This window comes from Mesoplodon densirostris, chromosome 16 (genome assembly GCF_025265405.1).
Source record: "Mesoplodon densirostris isolate mMesDen1 chromosome 16, mMesDen1 primary haplotype, whole genome shotgun sequence".
NCBI lineage: Eukaryota > Metazoa > Chordata > Mammalia > Artiodactyla > Ziphiidae > Mesoplodon > Mesoplodon densirostris.
Window position 1 is genome coordinate 55,854,941 of NC_082676.1, and position 13,972 is coordinate 55,868,912.

Sequence of the window (13,972 nt, forward strand, 5' to 3'; positions counted from 1 at the left end):
ATAGGAACTTGCCCTGGCTTTTTGTGAGCTCTGGGGATTATTCCTTCTGCTGCTTTCAGGTGATTCTTTCCCTAGACTTTGGTAGTTTTCTCACCTAATGTGCTGACCAGTAGTGAGCCTAGGACTTGAGAGGGATCTTCTTCAGACCTCTCTCTCTTTCTCTCTCTCTGTCTCTCCCCTCTCCATCTCCACTCCCTTCACTAGTCTTCTCTGTGAACTCCCTAATCACTTTGGTCTCTGTGAATTTCCATATCCTTCTCAGCTCAGAGACATCACTGTACTTTGCCTGAGTTTCCCCTCCTTACACTGTGGCCTGAGAATTCTCTCCAGTAGTAAGTTTGGACCGTCTGTGGGACTTATATGATTTGGTTCCTTTATTTCAGGGATCACTGCATTGCACTGCCTGATGTCCAGTATCTGAAAACAGATGTTTGATTTATTGCACCCAGTTTTTTAGGTGTTTTAAGTAGGAAGATAAATCTGTTCCCTGTCACTTCACCTTGCTTGCAAGCCAAAGATTCTATATATAAAAAATTCTGAATGCAGGCAGACAATAGATAAATAATATCCATTTACTTCTCATTATGTTATAATTTGTGATGGTAAACTGTGGTTTCTTTCATTTATTCTAGACATTTCTGCTTCTTTATTCAAAATAATGTTTTGACTATCACAACTTTGTGTCAATTCCACATGTTAGCAATAGGGTCTCATATCAGTGGCTAATTTCCCCAAAAGATTTACAGCAAACTACAAGGGTCAGATTTCAGCTAATAAATGACATGTTATTTTGCTATTACTACAATCTGGGCTATCATTAATTGATTTATTAGTAGTTAGTCTCAATTTATGAACATTAGCCAAAGTTTTGTCTTTAGCCAAGACATGTTACTGATGTAATTATGTACCCCCAAAAGGAACCATGTGCTAAATTTTGCAGGTATCCATGCCTGCATGGAATCTAATTGACCTATTCAGGCAGAGACAAATGTCACCTAGTGGCTGCTTCACAAATTGCAGGTATAGATCTAATATGTATTAATGGGACCTACTACAATACCTAGTTCCCAGGCTAAAGCACTTAAATGACAAGGGTCCTTGACTGCAGAGATGGTAACTGCTACACTATTGTTATATTACAAAACCTCAACTGAGAATCTGCATTTTTCAACAGTCAATCTATACAGAGTAACTATAGGGTCATTTATCATTGTTGTTTCTTTGGGCTGAAATGATAAAATGTAAAAATGTAAAAATAATGACTACTATTTGATAAACAAATATTATATATATTATATCATCACTTCCAGGCCTCAAAACAACCGTGCAAAAAAATCAGAAGTGAGAAAACTTCACTGTTCCGAATACAACGTGCCTGTCACATTGTGCTTGTCTGCTTGTCATGAACTGGTAAGAAAGTCTATTTAGTACTTACAATTTTGTTTGACTGATAAGATTATGGGAATGAATGAATTATTACCACACCAGTACAGTTTGTCAACATGATATAGTAAAATGGTTATGGTCTTTGGAATCAGACAGATATGGATTCATATCTCAGCTCACTAATTAGTTTTGTGATCCTGGGAAATTTATATAACTTATATGAATGAGTCTCAGATTCTTTACTATTAGTAAAGTAAATAATTAGTAAATAATAACAAGATTCAGCATGATTTGAGCACTTAATATGTGCCAGCCATCACAGTAAGGTGAAGTCAGGATGATTATTATCCTCATTTTACAGGTGAGGAAAATGAAGCTTAGAGAGGTGCTTTCCCTAAATCACATGGATAATAAATGAAGAGCTAGGATTTGAACCCTGACTCACAACAGTATGATGCAAAAATAAGGCAAAACAACACCTATGTTAAAAAGTCATTGGTGAGGATTAAATGTCATGACGTGTGTTCCTAAAACATGGTGATTCTTCAATAAGTGGTACTTTCCTTTTCTTCACTGTAATTTCTTAAATAAGGATTCCATAGGGGAAGATGTAATAATTTTAAAAAGTAGTTCTTGGTGGTGAGAATACTTGAGATCAATGGGCAAATTCAAATGCAGACAATGAAGGAAACTTTTAGGATATCTTAGGAATAATATTAATGTACTTTATGTGGGCCCCATGCCTGAGGATATGCTCAGATCATGTTCACAGCAGTAAATGAGGCAGGCACAATCTTCATCATTTCTATCGAGATTTGTGGAGGTTATGTCTGCTTTATTCAAGTTCATCTAGTAAGGACTGGGGAACAGAGGCAGTCTGAGTCCAGACAGTCCAAATACAGAGTTCCAGTTCTAACCAGTAAACCATACTGCCTCTTCATAGCTCTTACACATTGTTTTCAGCCAGCGTTTTTGTGTTTCTGATTGGTACCAGCTATGGGCTTGCTCCAGGATCATCACAATCATCCAAGAAGATTCTATCCCACTCATGGATTCAACATGCCATTTAAAGTTAACATGGCAAGTTCAGAACAGGTTATGCAAATATTTCTACTTCACCTTCCATTGTGTAATTACCCTCTTGCCACGGCCTGATTTCAAATTCCTATTCATGAAAGCCAATTTGGAGCCAAGCAGGGTTGAATGCATGAAATCCTGGAAATCATATGAGAAATCCCTTTTCCTCCCAGGTTTACTGCAATTAAATCCTTGATAATGAATTGCTCATCAGTTCTGCCAGCATTGGAAGTGATTGCCTCTGCAGGTAGCAATCATTTTGCGCAATTGCCACAATTATCAGTCCCCTTCAGGATGATTGGAATTTAGCAATAGGGACCAGAAGAGTAGAAGATTATTCAAGATAGGGGCTAATATTAGAAACTTGCCAATGAGAAATGATGTCTTTCCACTGATGAAGGTCTCTTAGAAAGTGAGCAGTGGTGAGAAAATGATCAGCATTTCTGAGGCTCTTCCCTTACTGACTTGAATGCACTGTATACACCCAGAAGACTCGATAATTTTAAAGATCTATCATAGATTTTCTTTCCTCTTCACGACGCTCACCAGTTATTATGCTGACGCATGTTCATTTCTGACATAAGTGTTAAATTCTAGGTAATTTTTAATGCTGGTGATGGTATTGGGAGTCTACACCTCCCCCCCGCCACTGGAAAAATAATTTGGCAGCGTACATGAAAAGCCTTAAAATGTTTATACTCTTTGTCCTTGTCATACCTTTTCTGGAAGTCTGTCCTAAGAAAAGTAGAGAGGTAGGAAAAGATTGAAACACTCAGTGTTATTTCTAGTAGGAAAATATTAGAAAACACTTCAATGCTCAGTAACAGAATAGTTAAGTAAATTATAGTTCATTAAGTGATGGGGTATTTTGCAGCCATTAAAAGTCATGTTTTTGAAGAGTGGTTAATGACACATGGAAAATATTCATTATAGAATGTCAAGTGGAAAAAATAAACACAATCAAGGTTAAATAACAGTAGGTGTAATGTAATTTATTAAGCATCCATTATATAACCCTGAAGGGTAGGGTTTTTTATCCCCATATAACAGGAAAGGAAACAAAGGTTCAGAGAGGTTAGGGGAAAGAGAGAGAGAGAGAGAGAGAGAGAGAGAGAGAGAGAGAGAGAGAGAGAGAGAGGAAAAATGTGACATGAAAAGATACAAAATTTATTGCTGGCTATCCTGGAGGGATGGGAACAGAAAGCAATTGTTTTTTAATATGCATGGTGGTAATTTCCACTGTAAGTATGCATTATATTTGCAATCATAAAATAATAAATATCATTAAAATATTCTGGGCACCTAAGAAACAACTTGGAAAAGAACTTTTTCTTGGAACAGGCTAAATGAAGCAGGAAGCGAACTTGAGTTCTAGCCTTCAGACACTCAGACTTGACCACAGTCTTGCTCGCTCCTCTGGCCCCTGGTTTGGGGTCATTCAGACACAGGAATTGGCCCAGCCTGGTACAGGGCTAGCAGTCTCCCTACAGCTGATCCTCTCATTATGAATGAGTCTCTGTCCCAGAAGGAAACATCTGGTAAACTCACCCACACTCGGGTGTTTGGCACCAAGAGTGCTGTTTCTCAAAACACCTGGTTCTGGTCCTGGAACCCCTGACCTAGGAATCACCTGGGCTACTTATTGAAAACAGACTCCTGGGTCTCCTAGACTTCCTGAATCAGGATGAGGCTGGGCATTCTGCATCTGCAACAAGAGCTCCGGGTGATTCTAATGTGCACTATTGTTAGAGAGAGCCACTGCCCCAGAGGAACCTACTGCTAACAGGAAGGGAATAAAGAGGGAAATGAACCCAGTGAGAGCTTCTACAGGGGAGATATCTGGGGGCAGAAAATCCCTTTAATGTCTATTCAGCAACTTCCTACTAGGATCCTGGCTCTGTTCCTTCCCACGTGGGTGACCTTGACCTTGGGAAAGTTACTTCTCCTCTCTGAGAGCCTCATCGTTTTCATCTGTGAAATGGAAATGACGTGAGGATGATGGTGATGATGATGATGATGGTGGTGGTGATGGAGATGATGAAGATGATGATGATGATGGTGGTGGTGATGGAGATGATGATGATGATGAAGATGATGATGTTGATGATGGTGATGATGATGGTGGTGGTGATGATGATGATAGTGACTGGGCCATGTTCTAGAACAGCAGCCAGAGTAATCCTTGCCTAAAAAGTAAGTGTGGAATACATTCCTCAGGCCAGATCTTTAAAATGGCCTACAAGGTCCTATCTGATCCACTGTCTACCCCCATAACCTCTCTGATCCTACTGTATTCTCTGTTTCTGTTTAATCAAGCCTCCCATGGTAAGGCTCTCCCATCTGCTAACCAGACTGGCCATCCACATGTCTAATTCCATGGAGTCTTTTGCTCAAAGATACCTTTTCTATGAGACCACCCTATTTAAAATTTCAATCCATTCCTCCTCACAACAGTCCCAACCTCCCCTCACTTTCTTTCCTTTTTGTTTTGCACTGCACTTGTCACCTTGGAACATGCTGTATAATTGGTTTTTCTTATTCTTGTTTTTTCACAACTTCTCCCAACCACATATCTGTTGAAATGTAAACCACCCCAAAACCAGGGATCTTTGTCTTTTTGTCATTGTTAGTTGATGTCCCCAAGCACCTTGAACAGTGCCTGGAAGATAGAAGGTGCTCAGTAGATAGTTGTTGAGTGAATGCATGGGTGAATGAATGAATGAATAAAAAAATAACTTGATGAATCTCCATTCTCTTCCTTACCAGGGCGATTGATACTTACCTAAAGCAGAATGGCTTTAATGTTCTAGTATTTACTCATTTGCCACTTGTTTTATCTGAGTTTTAGCTAAGTCTTTGGAAGTCCCTGCTAATCTACCATATCTTTCTTGCCAAAGCTTTTTGTCTCTGAGAGGGACCTAGATCTATGTACAGATAACTTGGACTGTTCAACACTTGATGAGTGGGCAAGGGTCTGGAGAGCTATTTGCCTTGGACATCATTTTTTAAAAGTCTCTGGAAAAGATGTGTTAAATGCCTCCCTGCCACAGACATGGGGACAAAGCTTTCTGCAACAGACACAGATCCATACCATAGTGTGTCTGGTGGAACTAGACTATGGTGGAACACCATAGATTGGATTGCACTATTACATTAATAATGCACTATTACATTAATAGACAAGATTGCACTATTACATTAATCTCACCAGAAGAGCTTTTGACATGAATCTAATGGAATTTCCCAGGTTATTAAAACCAGTTCTGACTCTCTGCCTTCTCTGAGTTCCTCTCGAGACCCGCAGAAAACAGGACTACTGGCTCAGAAATCAAAATGTGTTTAGTGGAGAGATACTGCAGATTGTAAAACACACCACATTTGAGTGATGAGTATTATTATTATTATTATTATTGTCATTGTTAGTATTTATTTGCCCTCTGCCATATACAAGGAAGACTTAGTAACCATTCCTGCTTCCCTGATCTTAAAAGCCTTCATGGATAAAGAAGATGTGGCACATATATACGATGGAATATTACTCAGCCATAAAAAGAAATGAAATTGAGTTATTTGTAGTGAGGTGGATGGACCTAGAGTCTGTCATACAGAGTGAAGTAAGTCAGAAAGAGAAAAACAAATACCGTATGCTAACACATATATATGAAATCTAAAAAAAAAATAAAATAAAAGTGGTTCTGAAGAATCTAATGGCAGGACAGGAATAAAGACACAGATATAGGGAATGGACTTGAGGACACGGGGAGGGGGAAGGTTAAGTTGGGAAGAAGTGAGAGAGTGGCATGGACATATATACACTACCAAGTGTAAAATAGATAGCTAGTGGGAAGCAGCTGCATAGCACAGGGAGATCAGCTCGGTGCTTTGTGATCACCTAGAGGGGTGGGATAGGGAGGATAGGAGGGAAACGCAAGAGGGAGGAGATATGGGGATATATGTATATATGTATACCTATAGCTGATTCACTTTGTTATAAAGCAGAAACTAACACACCATTGTAAAGCAATTATACCCCAAAAAAGATGTTTAAAAAAAAAGCCTTCACATTTGCCCCACATTGGCCCGAGTGATATAATTAGCCCAGAATAGCCACTCATTGTTATCCTGATAAAAGCAAGTTTTCTCCAGGTCAGCTTGCTTTCTCTATTACCCTGGGCCTTCACAGAGGGGATCAATAAGGATATATAAAGCACCCAGAAGGGCACCGTTCTGGAGAGAGGGGACCAGGGGACAGAACCACAAAGAGTTTCTCAGGGCTGCTTGGACTCCCTTAGGCCAGACCCCTGGACTTTAATGATTGTTTTTGTCATTCTGCACAGCAAGATGCTATTTATCTTTCCTGGGATTTCAGAACAGGATGTTCTCTTATGCTTGGGTCTATTTTGCATAATCGCACTGGAGTTCTTTAGCCATCACTTGCAGTGGCACAAACCAGAAAGCAGAAAGAGAAAAAAAATGGGCAACTCGTGGAACCTTCAGACTCCATCCAGCAGCCTTTGTATAATTCCTAGCACATGGAGCACAAATGAATAAAGAAGCCTGGGGAATCGGATTGACCTTATCTGCTTATCTAAACTGACAGGATGGTGGGAGAGTCATGGGATAGGTCTCAGTTCAGGAAGACCTTAATTCTAACCTGGCTTCTGCTACTTTCCATCAACATGAACTCAGATAATTTATTGAGACTTTCTGTGACTCAGTTTCTTCATCTGTAAGATGGGAACAATAAAATCTCTTGTAGAGGGACTTCCCTGGTGGTTCAGTGGGTGAGACTCCACGCTCACAATGCAGGGGGCCTGAGGTTTGATCCCTGGTCCGGAACCTGGATCCCACATGCCGCAACTGAGAGTTTGCATGCCACAACTAAGAGTCCGCATGCTGCAACTAAAGATCCCGCATGCTGCAACGAAGACCTGGCACAGCCTAAATAAAATACATTTAAAAAAATCTCTTGTAGAGTTGTGAGAACCAGATGAAATGACTTAAAGATCTTGGCACATAGTAGGTACAGAATACATCATTATTATGTGAAGAAATGCCCCCAAGGGCTGGTGGTCCATATGTTGTAAACAGTGGGTTTCATCATTCTACAACTAAAGTTCCTCTATTTCTCAGTCCTTTTGTAATACTGGTTATTTTTCCCCCTCAGGCAAAGATCTCTGGTGATGGCGTTGATTTCCATAATCTTGTCACCTTAATTGCTGCTGTCACTATAGGTATTGAAGTTAATTTTGATTTCTTTTTGTTTCTGCTTAGCGCTTCGGAATGTGACTAATGGAATTATTTCCGGGTTTAGCTTAGAGCAGTGTTCCTGGCAGCTTGAAGAGCAAACCTGAGCTTTCTGTGTGGGGCCGCTTTCTGCCCAGCTACTTCGAGGTTGTTGGAAGACTCAGGCATTTCAGACAAATGGCACATAAATGGTGTCTGCTTTCTGATTGTCAGTTCCCTTTAAAAAATATTTATTTGTTTGTTTGTTTGTTTAGGGTGCGCCAGGTCTTAGTTGCGGCACGCAGGATCTTTTCTTAGTTGCAGCATGTGGACTCTTAGTTGTGGCATGCGAACTCAGAGTTGCGGCATGCGAACTCAGAGTTGCGGCATGCGAACTCATAGTTGCAGCATGCATATAGGATCTAGTTCCCCAGCCAGGAATCTAATCACTGCATTGGGAGTGGATTCTTACCCACTGGACCACCAGGGAAGTCCCGTCAGTTCCCTTTTGTACACCCCAATAAAACCTTATGTGTTGGTCTTACCCACAACTTGGGTACTGTAAGGAAGGAAAGAAAAGAAAGTTTATTGAGTGCCTAGGCATTACATTGCTTTATATGAACCATGTGACTCATCATAAAAACTCCAGGAGCAAAATCTAAAATATGACACAAACGAACTTATTTACAAAATGGAAACAGACTCACAGACGTAGAAAACAAACATGGGTTGCCACAGGGGAAAGGGGTGGGGGAGGGATAAATTAGGATTTGGGGTTTAGCAGGTACAAACTACTATATATAAAATAGATAAACAACGAAGTCCTACTGTATAGCACAGGGAACTATATTAAATACCCTGTAATAAACCGTAATGGAAAAGAATCTGAAAAAGAGTATATATATAACTGAATCACTTTGCTGTACACCAGAAACTAACACAATGTTGTAAGTCAACTGTACTTCAATTAAAAAATAAACTCCAGGAGCCAGGGGTGGGTGCCTATGTCACTTATGCTAGACCCTTCAAATGCTTTCTCCCTGGAATCGAGTCTTGAGTGAAACAGTAGATTCACTGCAATTGATCCTGTTGCAGCTTCCAGAGGAGACCAGTCTAGCTTTCTAAAGATTTTTCGAGTTATCCCACTCTAGTTTTTTAAGCTTCTTGGTGATTCTTGGAGCCGCCCTGCATTTTCCCAGTAAGCTCCCTTTCTCCCTTCCTTGGTTAGTTAGAGTCCGTTTCTGTGATCTAGGACCAAAGAACCCTAACTCCTCCTATGCACTTTACAATTTTTAGGATACCAGTGGTGACATAACCTATCTCTCTCTCTCTCTCTCTCTCTCTCTCTCTCTCTCTCTCGCTCTCGCTCTCGCTCTCGCTCTCGCTCTCGCTCTCGCTCCCATTGCTAAGCCTGGAATACCGTGCCCTCCCAGCCCATCTACTGCTTCTTCATCCTTCAAGACCCAGATCAAATGTTTCCTTCTGAAAAAAAAAAAAGAAAAAAAAATGTTTCCTTCTGTGAATATCCCAGAGATATTGATGCTGTTTCCTTCATTTCCCCTGCAGTGTGCATGCCTCCAGTGTAGTGTCTGTTATATCACACTGCTGTTTTTGTTTGCATGTCTGCCTTTCTGTCATGGAGCATTCCTTTGGGGTGAGAATCAAACTTCTGAAGGCTCCACGCATGACGCTGAGCACAGCGGCACACACAGGGTCCCTGCTCAGCCATTGTTCCTGGCATGTGTCGGTGGATGGATGGATGCGCTGACCCCACACAGGGACAGAAGGCCTGAGTTGTCACATGTCCTGACTGAGAGCAATTGCACTGAACTGTCTCAGAATAAACTTTTGTGGGTTTGTACTCATATGTTCAAAGTGCCCTGGGCCAAAATCAAAGAGTTTATTCCTCCTGATGAGCAGAGGACAAATAGTGCAAAGTCACTCTGACCTCTAAGGTTCTGCTTTCTTCAAAAATAACATGGATTTTTTTTTCCTGATTATAACAACAGTACAAACATAGCATGGAGAATTTATATAATACCAGAAAGACAGAAAGGAGAAAAAAAGAACCCCCATAGCCCCAGCACCCAAAGATAAATGCTGGCATTTTCAAGTACTTTCTTCGGGTCTTTTTTACCCCAGCTATTACAATTTGTAGATGTATTTAGTTATGTACTATTTTTATTATGTGCTTTCTCCCATTTTATCTTAGATGCCCATTTTCTTTTATGTACCACTTTTATTTATCACTATTTTTTAAATTTAATTTTTTATTGAAGTATAGTTGATTTACAATGTTGTGTTAGTTTCAGGTACAGAGCAAAGTAATTCAGATATATATATATATATGTATATATATATTCTTTTCAAATTCTTTTCCCTTATATGTTATTATAAAATATTTAATATAATTCCCTGTGCTATACAGTAGGTCCTTGTTGGTTATCTATTTTACATATAGTAGTGTGTATATGTTAATTCCAATATGTTATCCCTCCCCATTTCCCTTTTGGTAACCATAAGTTTGTTTTCTATGTCTGTGGGTCTATTTCTGTTTTGTATACAAGTTCATTTGAATCTTTTTTTTTTTTTAGATTCCACATATAAGCGATATATGATGTTTGTCTTTCTCTGTATGGCTTACTTCACTTAGTATGATAATCTCTAGGTCCATCCATGTTGCTGCAAATGGTATTATTTCATTCTTTTTTATGGATGAGTAATATTTCATTGTGCATATAGTATGTACCACTTTTAGAGTCTGTATGGTATTCCATCCTATAGAGAAACTAACATTGAGTTCATTAATCCCCTCACTTGCTTTATCTATGTCGTCCTGTTTTGGGTGTGTGGTTGTAAATAACAATTGGGGTTTGGGAGGGGGGTTAATAAACAGTACTCTCTTGTCCGCACCCACCCTTAGAGCAGGTTGAAGGTTAGACACACACAAGTTAGGACACGTAGGCACCAAACTGGCAGCTTAGTTACTGATTGTTTACTAATTTGGAGGATGTGGAGCAACAAAGAACTCCCTGATACCATACCCCAGAGTATTTTTTCCAGCTTTGTTGAGATACAATTGACCTATGACATCACGTATGTTTAAGATGTACAAGTGATGGTTTTATCCATGTATATATTGAGAACTGGTTCCCACAATAATGTTACTTAACACCACCATCACCTCACACACTTCCTATTATTTTTGTGTGTATGGTGAGCACTTTTTTTTTTTTTTTTTTTTTTTTTTTTACTTTTTGCTGTGTTGGGTCTTCGTTTCTGTGCGAGGACTTTCTCTAGTTGTGGCAAGCGGGGGCCACTCTTCACCTCAGTGCCCGGGCCTCTCACTATCACGGCCTCTCTTGTTGCAGAGCACAGGCTCCAGACGCGCAGGCTCAGTAGTTGTGGCTCACGGGCCTAGTTGCTCCACGGCATGTGGGATCCTCCCAGACCAGGGCTCGAACCCATGTCCCCTACATTAGCAGGCAGATTCTCAACCACTGCGCCACCAGGGAAGCCCTGGTGAGAACTTTTAAGACCTACCCTCTTAGCAGCTTTCAGGTGTCAAACACAGTATAGTTAACTGCAGTCACCACGCTGTACATGAGATTCCCAGCACTGATTCATCTCATAACGGGTAGTCTGGACCCTTTGACTGGCACCTTCCCATTTCCCCCACCCCCCAGCCTCTGGCAACCAGCAATCTGTTGTCTGTTTCTATGAGTTGTTTTTTTTTTCTTTTAATATTTCACATGTGAGTTCATACACTATTTGTCTTCCTTTGTCTGACTATTTCACTTAGCATAATGCCCACAAGTTTCATTCATGTTGTCACAAGTGGCAAGATTTCCTTCATTTCTATGGCTGAGTTATATATATATATATATGTATGGGAGAGAGAGCTGAAGAGAGCAGAAGACATCTTCCTGTATAGAGAGGCAGATTCCACCTGAAGGGAGAGGGGTAGAGAAGGCAGGACCACTCAGACCCAGTATCTTCTCCCAAATTCACCAACTAGATGGGTCTCTCCCCTGTCCCCTGGGTGAACAAGAATAGTCTAGTGGATATTTTCCATCTGACTGACTGTGTTGGATATTCTGGAGCACAAGTCTGAGTTTTTTCTTAAGGAAGATTTCTGGAAGAGTTACTGGGAGGTTGAATATTTTTAAGACTTTTGAAACAGATTTCCAACTTGTTTACTGCAAAGTTTGTTACAATTTACCTTACCACCAGCAGTGTATACAGCTGACCATGTCACTGAACCTACATCAGCACTGAGCTGTGTCCCTTTCAAGCTTTTCTTCTCTTTATTTGATAGGGGGAGAAAAAGCAGCGTATTTTTTCATTTGTGTTTATCTGCATGGTAAGAAACCTGATCATTTTTTTCAGTTTGTCATTTTGAGCTTTTGCTATAAATAATCCTTTCATGCACTTTGGCCATTTTTCTATTGAATTTTAATTTCTAAAATGGAGTTGTATACTAAGTATAACACATTTATCTGACATTTAAAAAATTTGTTGTTTTATTTTGTTCATAGTTTAAATAAACTATGTATTGCTGAATTTGTTAAGTATTTGCTTTGTGATTCTTCCATTGCTTACAAATTCTTCCTTTTTTAAAATTTAATTTAATTTTTTTTACAGCAGGTTCTTTTTAGTTATCCATTCTATACATATTAGTGTATATATATCAATCCCAATCTCCCAGTTCATCCCACCACCCCCCTGCCACTTTCCCCCCTTGGTGTCCATACGTTTGTTCTCTACATTTGTGTCCCTATTTCTGCCCTGCAAACCAGTTCATCTGTACCATTTTTCTAGGTTCCACATATATGCATTAATAGACGGTATTTGTTTTTCTCTTTCTGACTTATTAGTTCACTCTGTATTACAGTCTCTAGATCCATCTACATCTCTATAAATGACTCAATTTGTTCATTTTTATGGCTGAGTAATATTCCATTGTATATATGTACCACATCTTCTTTATCCATTCGTCTGTTGATGGGCATTTAGGTTGCTTCCATGACCTGGCTATTGTAAATAGTGCTGCAATGAACATTGGGGTGCATGTGTCTTTTTGAATTATGGTTTTCTCAGGGTATATGCCCAGAAGTGGGATTGCTGGGTCATATGGTAATTCTATTTTTAGTTTTTTAAGGAACCTCCATACTGTTCTCCATAGTGGCTGTAACAATTTACATTCCCACCAACAGTGCAAGAAGGTTCCCTTTTCTCCACACCCTCTCCAGCATTTGTTGTTGTAGATTTTCTGATGATGCCCGTTCTAACTGGTGTGAGGTGATACCTCATTGTCGTTTTGATTTGCATTGAGCAGCTTTTCAGGTAGTTCTTGGCCATCTGTATGTCTTCTTTGGAGAAATGTCTATTTAGGTCTTCTGCCCATTTTTGGATTGGGTTGTTTGTTTTTTTAATATTGAGCTGCATTAGCTGTTTATATATTTTGGAGATTAATCCTTTGTCTGTTGATTCATTTGAAAATATTTTCTCCCACTCTGAGGGTTATCTTTTAGTCTTGTTTGTAGTTTCCTTTGCTTTGCAAAAGCTTTTAAGTTTCATTAGGTCCCATTTGTTTCTTTTTGTTTTTATTTCCTTTTTTCTAGGAGATGGGTCAAAAAGGATCTTGCTGTGATTTATGTCACAGGGTATTCTTCCTATGTTTTCCTCTAACAGTTTTATAGTGTCTGGCCTTACATTTAGGTCTTTAATGCATTTTGAGTTTATTTTTGTGTATGGTGTTAGGAAGTGTTCTAAGTTCATTCTTTTACATGTAGCTGTCCAGTTTTCCCAGCACCACTTATTGAAGAGACTGTCTGTTCTCCATTATATATCCTTGCCTCCTTTGTCATAGATTAGTTGACCATAGTTGCATGGCTTTATCTCTGGGCTTTCTATCCTGTTCCATTTATCTATATTTCTGTTTTTGTGCCAGTACCACATTGTCTTGATTACTATAGCTTTGTAGTATAGTCTGGAGTCCGGGAGCCTGATTCCTCCAGCTCCATTTTTTTCCCTCAAGACTGCTTTGGCTATTCGGGGTCTTTTGTGTTTCCATACATATTTTAAGATTTTTTGTTCTAGTTCTGTAAAAAATGCCATTCGTAATTTGATAGGGATTGCGTTGAATCTGTAGATTGCTTTGGGTAGTATAGTCATTTTCACAATGTTGATTCTTCCCATCCAAGAACATGGTATATCTCTCCATCTGTTTATATCATCTTTAATTTCTTTCATCAGTGTCTTATAGTTTTCTGCATACAGG